This window comes from Lycium ferocissimum, chromosome 4 (genome assembly GCF_029784015.1).
Source record: "Lycium ferocissimum isolate CSIRO_LF1 chromosome 4, AGI_CSIRO_Lferr_CH_V1, whole genome shotgun sequence".
Taxonomy (NCBI): Eukaryota; Viridiplantae; Streptophyta; class Magnoliopsida; order Solanales; family Solanaceae; genus Lycium; species Lycium ferocissimum.
This window is the reverse complement of record NC_081345.1, coordinates 53,781,176-53,790,095: the sequence shown is the minus strand read 5'-3', so window position 1 is coordinate 53,790,095 and position 8,920 is coordinate 53,781,176. Positions and strand designations below refer to the sequence as shown.

The 8,920-nt window shown below is 37.4% G+C and overlaps 1 long non-coding RNA gene across 1 annotated transcript; it reads right to left on the bottom strand.

Annotated features, from left to right (window-relative positions):
* Window positions 1-3,048: 3,048 nt before the first annotated feature.
* On the bottom strand, window positions 3,049-4,920 carry LOC132053519 (uncharacterized). The gene is made up of 2 exons (XR_009414138.1): window positions 4,383-4,920; window positions 3,049-4,222 (listed from the first exon to the last, which is right to left on the bottom strand). It is a non-coding gene; the product is annotated as an uncharacterized LOC132053519 (long non-coding RNA).
* Between the last annotated feature and the right edge of the window lie 4,000 nt (window positions 4,921-8,920).

The window sequence follows — 8,920 nt, the reverse complement described above, 5'->3', positions numbered from 1 at the left end:
GGTCCATAGTACTTAGGACACAGTTTCAAATGCTTCCTGAGTCCAATGAGGCCTGTCTATAAGGCTAAAGTTTTACATATACCCAGTCCCCTACTTGCAATTCCCTCTCAGTATACCACTGCATCCTGGACTGAGCTTATACTAGATGATCCTTGAGCACTTGTTGGAATTGAATTCTATGTTAGATGAGATTTTCTACAGCTTGTACAGGGGTTTTGTAAAATTGGTCCCATGGGCAGTTGGGTAAGATCATAACCATACAAGGCAAAAAAAAGGGTGCTTTGAAGACATGTATGGTAATTATTATTATACCACAATTCTGCCAAATGCAACTAGCTTGCCCAATTCTTAAGTCTGCTCATGGTCATGGCTCTCAAATATCCTTCTAAGTATTTATTGAGCCTTTCAATTTGACCATCAGATTCAGGTGATAGGATGTACTCATGCAAAGTGTTGTACCAACTGTCTTGAACAAGTGTTGCCAGAAAGTACTAGTGAATACCTTGTCTCTGTCAGATACCATGGTGTTGGGAAAACCATGCAACTTATAATTTCCTTAACAACCAGTTCTGCTACTTGAATAGCTGTAAATGGATGTTGTAAAAGCAAGAAGTGTGCATACTTTGTGAACCTATCCACCACAACCAGTATGACATATTTCCCTTGAGATTTGGGCAGACCTTCAATAAAGTCCAAGCTAATATCACTCCAAGCTTGGCTAGGAACCTCCAGAGGTTATAGGAGCCCTGGATAAGCAACATTTTCATCCTTACTTCTTTGACATATGTCACAAATAGAAACAAAGTCTTGTACTTCTTTCTTCATACCAGGCCAGTAAAAATGCAATTGTATCCTTTTCAAAGTACCTTGTTAACCAGAATGACCAGCTATAGCTGAAGAGTGCATCAACTGTATTATTTGTTGTCTGAGAGCAGTGGTTTTGCCAATATAAATTTCTTTTCTTGAACCTGAGCAATCTAGCTGAAAAACTGTAGTCTGCAGAATCCTGAGGGACTATAGATAGTGCTGTAATGATACCTTGGGCCTGAGCATCATCCTCATAACTCTTCTCCACTTCTGTTCCATCATGTACTTAAGACTGAAATGGTTAGTCTTGATGATCCATCTGAATATAGTGTCTCCATTTTTCAATAGCTGCCAGTATAGCCATAAACTCTTTTTCATAGACAGATTTACCCAAGTGCCTTGGTGCTAAAGCCTTGCTGAAATATGCTATGGGTTTGTTGTCTTGAGTAAGTGCATCACCAATGCCCTAGTTGCTTGCATCAGTTTCAACTATAAAAGGTTTGGTATAGTCTGGCATAGCCAAAGACAGGAACAGTGCTCATGGCATCCTTCAGCTGAATAAAAGCCAAGTTTGCTTCATCACTCTACTGAAAAGATTTTTTCTTGAGTAAGGATGTCAATGGTTTGCTGATGTGCCTATAATTCTTCACAAACCTCCTATATTAGGCTGTCAATCCTAGAAATCCTCTCAACCCTTTAAGGCTTTTGGGTTGAGGCCAGCTCATCATAGCTTCCACCTTAGTTGGGTCAGTGGATACCCCTTCACAAGTGATTATATGTCCCAAGTACTCTATCTGTGTTGTGGAAAATGTGCATTTAGATCTTTTTGCATACAACTGATTCTCGTACAGGATCTGGAAAGTGTGCCTCAAATGTTTTACATGATCTGATAGTGTCCTGCTATATACCAGAATATCATAAAAAAAATACTAGTATGAACTTCCTAAGAAAAAGTCCAAACAATGAATCCATTAGTGCCTGGAAGGTTGTACGGGCATTGGTAAGCCAAATGGCATCATCTTGAACTCAAAATGCCCATGATGTGTCCTCAATCCTGTTTTTGGAATATCTTTTGTTTCCATTCTAATTTGATGGTACCCAGCCCTGAGATCCAACTTGAAGAAAAACTTGGATCCTCCCAATTCATCTAGTAAGTCATCAACAATTGGAATAAGAAATTGTCTTTTATAGTTATCTGATTAAGCTCTCTATAATCAATGCAGAACATCCAATTCCCATCCTTCTTCTTAACCAAAAGTATAGGAGAAGAGTAAGGTGAATGCATGGGTTGGATAATGCCCGTTTGCATCATTTCTGAGACTTGCTTCTCTAGTTCATTTTTTGGTACTAATTGTAGCTGTGGGGTCTTAGAGATACTAGTTTAACCCCAAGTACAATGGGGATTAAATGATCATAATCTCTGGGAGGTGGTCAGGATTTGGGTTCTTCAAACACCCCTTCATAATCCTTGAGGGCCTGCTGTACTTCACAAGGAATCTCTTCAGCGTCATCTGAGTGTTCCCCTTCCATAGCAAACAAATGAGCTAGAAAGGCCTTGCCCTTCTGTAAAATCTTACCCATAGTCTTGGCAGAGACTTGTTGCACCTCACCTTGACCTATATCTCCCTTAAGAGTTACCATTTTTCCACCTTGCTTCAATAGTAATGCATAGAGCTCATAATCAAAAGTAACTGGAGTGTGAGCTCTCATCCAGTCACCACTTAGGACCATATCCCAGCTTACTAAGTGTAGAAACTTGAACTTGTCATCAAACTCCACCCCGCTGGCCTTCTATTGCACCTTAGTGGTATTGTGGTGGTTGTACATCTGTTGTCCATTTGGTACTGTCACTTTAAGGGGAGTTGCTACTTGTGCTATCACTTCCAATTCTTTAGCTGTTTGACTATCTAGAAAGCTATGTGTGCTCCCAGAATCTACTAACATAACCACAACTCTCTTCTTGATCCACCCTCTTAGCTTAAAGGTGTTTGGCACTGGAGTACCAGACATGGCATTGAGGCAAACTGCCTCTCATTCTTCGCATACTTGTTCCATTTGATCTTGTGATTGCTCCTTAGTATTCTGTGGCTCTTCTTGTTTATTTTTCTAGCTGTCCTTCTTCTTCTGCAGACAGAGAGTTGAGTTGCTTCTTTTTACACATATGACCAGGAAAATACCTCTCTTCACACCTCCAACAAGTCCCTGGAATCTTCCTAAAATCAGGTTTGATCTCAGTTCTGGTGTCAAATAGTCTCTTAACCATGGTGTTGGTCTTGACTGTTGTTGATGTGGTCCCTGCTGGAACAATGGTACCCTTGTGCATCCACTTGTTCTTCTTTTCTCTGGCATTAATTATTCTTTCTTGCTTCATAGAATATGCTATAGCTTGACAAAGTTTGTAAGGGTCATGGCTGATTGTTTCCCCAATCTCTTCCTTTAACCCCCTCCCCCGTGAAACATTCAAGTAAGAAATCTTCTGGCACCCTTGCGTTCCTCATTAGCACCAGAGCGTTGAGTCTTCAAATTTTTGCAGATATGCATTAACAGTGGTGGTTTGAACTAGTAGTTCGAATTCATTTAGAACCCTTTCTCCACTCTCATCATCATACCTTGCAATCAACTCTTCATGGAAATCCTCCCATCTCACTTGCCTCCTAGTGAGAGTAAAAGAGAAGTACCAGGACTCAAAGATCCCCTTCCAAATGCAATGTAGCCATCTCCAATTTATTCATAGGATCATTTACCCTGTAAATCTTGTAGTATCTCTCACACATTCTCAGCCAGGACCTAGGCTCACTACCACTGAACAAGGGAAATTGCAACTTGGGTTGGAAATTTCTCCCACCTTCAGGTGTATTACCCTCCCTAGTTTCATTAACTGCTGGTCTAGGTAGCAACCCATTTTCCCTGCTACTTTCCTCTTATTCCTGAGGAGTTTTGCCATTACTTCTCTCAAGTAATCTCACTAGGGCATCATGAGTTTCTTCCATCATTTGCTTCATACCCACCTGAGCTACACTCATCTCCCCCACTTTCAGATCTATGGCCCCAATTTTCATGTCAATCTCTAGCTTATTCGACTGGATCTGACCCTCCAATTTTCTAATACTTTCCTCGGTCTGTTTAGATCTAGTATTATCAGCACCAGTCATTATCCACAGGTATAATCAAAATCGTCGCTCTGATACCAATTATTATGAACTCACTAGTTAAGAACACAATTCAACTACTCAATTAATCGATTTAACGCCGAACAGTCAACAATTACACCAGAAACTCCTCAATTGGTACTCAAACCAACAATTACAATTAACAAGTGAAAGAGTCCACTAATAACAGAAATGAAATAATACGAAATAGGAAATTATAATCGACGGCTCCAACGAATAGATTCAGCTAGCTTCCAACATCACACCTGAAATGAGAGTTCAAATGCGATGGGTTACTCGAGCTGAATTCGTCCACATCCAGATAGTAGAATAAGAAATTAAGATAGGGATTGAGAGAATCAGATTTAGATTAGAAGAGAAAGAAATTTAAGAAAGAAAGAGGAAAGCATGAAAGAGAGATGATACCAGATTTCTCAATGCCTTTTCCACACCTACAATTTCTTCTTTATATAGGTTGGCTTCCCTTAATCTCGACCCTTCCTTCACTTTAATCTCGGCCTTCCACGTATATAACCAACTTTTGAATTATTTGCTGAATTACTGTTAATTGGACTGTAATAGCTACTCAATACACTGTAGTTTGGATAAATGATAACTAATACTCTTTAGTTAATGGCTTGGGTCGATACACATTGGAGCAGAGAAACGACTCCAAACTCGACCCGGCCAACCCCTAGGCATTTTGATACTTCTTTTGAGAACGAACCCGGTCGGATTAACGGGTGCTTTGTCAGCTCTAGTAAGTATTCGGGGTCACACATTGTGTTTACTATCTTGAAAGTTGTTGACTGCACTTCTGTATAAAAAATATTATTATAATCAAGAAATAAAAAAAAATGAGTTCAACAGAAATTAGAAATTAAGTGAAGGGTTAGCAATTAGCTTAATGATTACCTGAGAAGAGACAGAAACTAATAAGAAGATAAGAAAGAGCAAAAAAAGTGAAAAAGTCTATGGAAGAGGGAGTAGATGAAGAAGACGATGGAAGTGAGAAAAAGTGGGGAAAAAAATGAAGAGAGAAAAAAAAATCTGATGTGGCATATGATGCGGCGGCGTGTGTAATACACTGCCCCTCATAAGATTGGTTATGCAATTTAAGGAGGGCATTAAATTCACTTTGGACAATAATAGTGGGGTAAATAAATATCTGTAAAGTTAAATTGCTAAAGTGAGTTTTGAGGACAAGTTAAGGGGGGATTTTATGTATTTTCTCTTAGTAATAAGAGTAAAATAAGTATGAAATAGTAAATTATTTCTTGGTTTTCCAAGCTAAACAAATACAAATGGACAACTATTTTTAGTATACAGGACAAGTAAAAATGGATGGAGGAAGTATTAATATAGTGTAGTTAAATAGCGTAATATAGATTCAACTTTATGCGTAGTTGGGGCGACTATTGTCCCATTTGGATGGGCTAATGACTTTTGACTTATAAGCCAAAAGTCATAAGTTAGAGATTCTAGCTTATGACTTTTCGCTTATTTTTGTCATTTTTTGACTTAAAAATAAGTGCTTAAGCACTTTTTATTTTATTTTATCCAAACACCATAAAAGTTCTTAAAAACTATTTGGCTTAAAAACACCTAAAATAAACCAATCCAAACAGGTCATATATTTATTTTTTTCGAATAAATTATGTATATAATCTAATAATTGTCTTGATTATATATTATGAAAATTGTGCTTCCAACTCAATTATTTTGAGCAAGCAACTAAGTAAATGTCAAACTACCAGTTGACAATAAGCATACATGTGCCCCTCTCATTGATGCATCTATTTAAAACATCACATCATAGGTGAAGGAGCCCACATTCACCTTTTACATTTTCCAGAATTTAGGGAATTTAGTCCCAACATTAGCTGATGTAATCAACTTATCATGAGAACAAGCAACACAAACAAATTCTTGAAGAATTTTCTAGTTCTTCAATATATTTAAAATACTCCATTAGCACATCCGATTTAAATCAGGACGACCAAAATGGTCATGTCAACTGATAAAATTATCTGTACTTGTAAACTTCAAGTTTACCATGACATGTGCTTTTCGTTTTAGTAAACTTCTGGTTTACTATTGCATGAGATTTTATATTAATAAAGTTATGGTTTATTGTGGCATGTGATCTCATTATGCTCGAGTAACGTTTCACATACATATTTATGACCCGATAACTTGGAGATATTCAATCTTCCAATCATTTGTAGTCTTACTATGATAACCATTTTTGTCGCTAGTAAACTTCAGGTTTACTACAATTTATTTTCCGATCGTAATAATTACGAACTAGGATAAATGGTGCTACCATATATAACCTCTTCGAGAGACTTCAATTTCAGATATCTACTACTTCAGGAGTAGATTTCAAGAATTACTACTTCGGAGTAGAATTCAGAGTCTTACTACTTCGAGAGTAAGTTGCAGCGTTTTACTACTTCTGGAGTAAACTGCAGAGTATTCACTACTTCAGGAGTAAATTTCACAACCTTACTACTTTGGGAGTAAAGCATAAAATATCAGAATATTTCTTCTAAAATATTCACCTCTTCTGGAGGTGGGTTCTGATATCTTCACAACCAAGTGCACGTCTGTATGATAAGCTTTACTAAATATTATCAAATTCACTTCAAGGAATGGATCTATATTTATAAATTTTTATCACAAGTTCTCATTCTTCAGGAATGGACACAATCATCTGAACGTGCCTTAAGCTTATCAAATCATGATAGCTTAGAAACTCTTTTTGAGATATTGCTACTTCAGCAACAAATCGAGGCATACATATGATGTAGATAATTCTTCTCTAACACATCTTTATTTGTACCCACAACAATGCATAAGAAATATTCAATTATGGTGATCATATATCTCTTGCAAACTCTAAATACAACAATGCATAAGAAATATTGTCACTTATGGTGATCATATATCTCTTGCAAACTCTCATTTAGCCATTAAGGCACGTGAAATTAACATCATAATCCCTCTTAACAATACAATTTTTCAGGAACAACAATGGTCCTGAACCAAATAGGTTCCCTCAGATCCAATCAAAATGTGCTTGTGAAAGAATGACCATCTTCAGGTAGTCATATCTATCTTTCAAATTATTCCACAAAGATAAGAGGATCTTTAACGATAAGATATTCCAATTTCAAGCCCTCATCAAGGGACGAAGGAATATCATTGCTTTGGCACAGTCTTGATTTGATACCTGATTTTTATCTTTGATGATGTCTACCAGACCCATCACATCAAGATATTTACCATCAAGCACCCAAGACGAGCTTTTTCCTGATAAATATGTATCTAAATGATACATAGTATATGAATTAGTAAAGAAAGGTAATACCCAATCCAGGCCACCACTTCAAACATGGTAGTGCAATCAAGAAGGCTTGGAATTAGCCTACCTGTTCATGATTGAATTTACTAATCCCCGAAGCTTAAGTAGTGATAAAAACTTCATATCATACGTGGGATCATATTAGACCAGAGCTTGCATTAGATGATAAAGAAATTCAAAGAACTTTTCAAATAAGTGAAATGGCTCACTGTATAACTTGTGAAAAACATAAAGTTCAAGGACGAGTCTTCCAAATTAAAATAATGATCACAGAGTTCATTTTGTTGGGTGGCCGAACAAAGTACCACATTCGTAGCTGAAAAGAAAAAGGAGCTACTTATAAGGAGTTGGATACTCTTAATAATGTGAGGTCTTTTGGGGAAAACCGTGCGGGCTTGGCCCAAAGCGGACAATATCACATCAATCTTTGGGCCGTTTAGCCCAACAACAGGTATCAGAGACAAGGGTTTGGCGGGACGAGTATGAAGATGGCGGAGTGTGGCGTGAGGCCCAACTTAGTGCCTTTGCTCGTCTATGGGCCGGTTTACAACTTTTACCCGTAGCTTTGAAAACGCATACATAGCCTTTGGGTTTGGGTTTTGGTGACAGTAAATACTCTAATAATATGGGTAGCACATTGACACGTTAAATCTCTGACCCATAATGAGTCATGCGGAACTTAGTTCGAGGGGGAGATTGTTGGGTATGCGAACAAAGTACCACATTAGTAGCTGAAAAGAAAAAGGAGCTACTTATAAGGAGTTAGATACTCTTAATGATGTGAGGGCTTTTGGGGAAAACCATGCAGGCTTGGCCCAAAGCGGACAATATCAATCATGTTAAGAGTATCTTTGGGCCGTTTAGCCTAACACATGTTTCTTTTTCTTCTTCTATTAATTAGTAATGACTTACTTGATACCTCAAGCTTACCGCTTTGCCACTTTAATTTGATAACCAACCTGGTCAATTTAAGTAGTAAAAAGAAATTTTGCTTGCGGTGCAAAGCTTCGAATGATATAAACTCCCCCACATCTGAAAAATAGAAAATCAAACTTCGTAAGTGCTCAAAATGATATAGTCTCATGCTGATAACATATTATAAAATAAAGGTTGTAAAGTAAATACATCAAAGACAAATATATAGAAAGAGGCTGATATATTATTCAACCTTAACTTAAGAGTGATTTCATTATATATTTCAATTGATGTATAAATGAACTGAATTGACTTCCTATTTATAGAAGAAAGGAAGTTGCCGCGAGGCTTTTCAGGAAGCTACTGTGAGGCTTTTTAGAAGCTGTTATATCCCGTATTTCGTATGTCGGGAAAACACGAGTCAATCTTGATTAGTCAAGGACAAGACTATCCCGAGAATGAAGCAGAGACTTTTGTTTGTCTTAAAGGCTTACGTTGTGTATGATTTTAATGGTATGGAAATGTTAAGGAAATACTTGGAGGAAATTTTCCATTTTTAGTAAGTATGCCATTGTTGGAAAGTTGAAAAATTCAAAAAAAAAAGAAATAAAAACACCATGTGGACGGCCACCTTGGGTGTGGGCCATGGCCACATGGATGGTGAAATATGGCTACTAAAAGA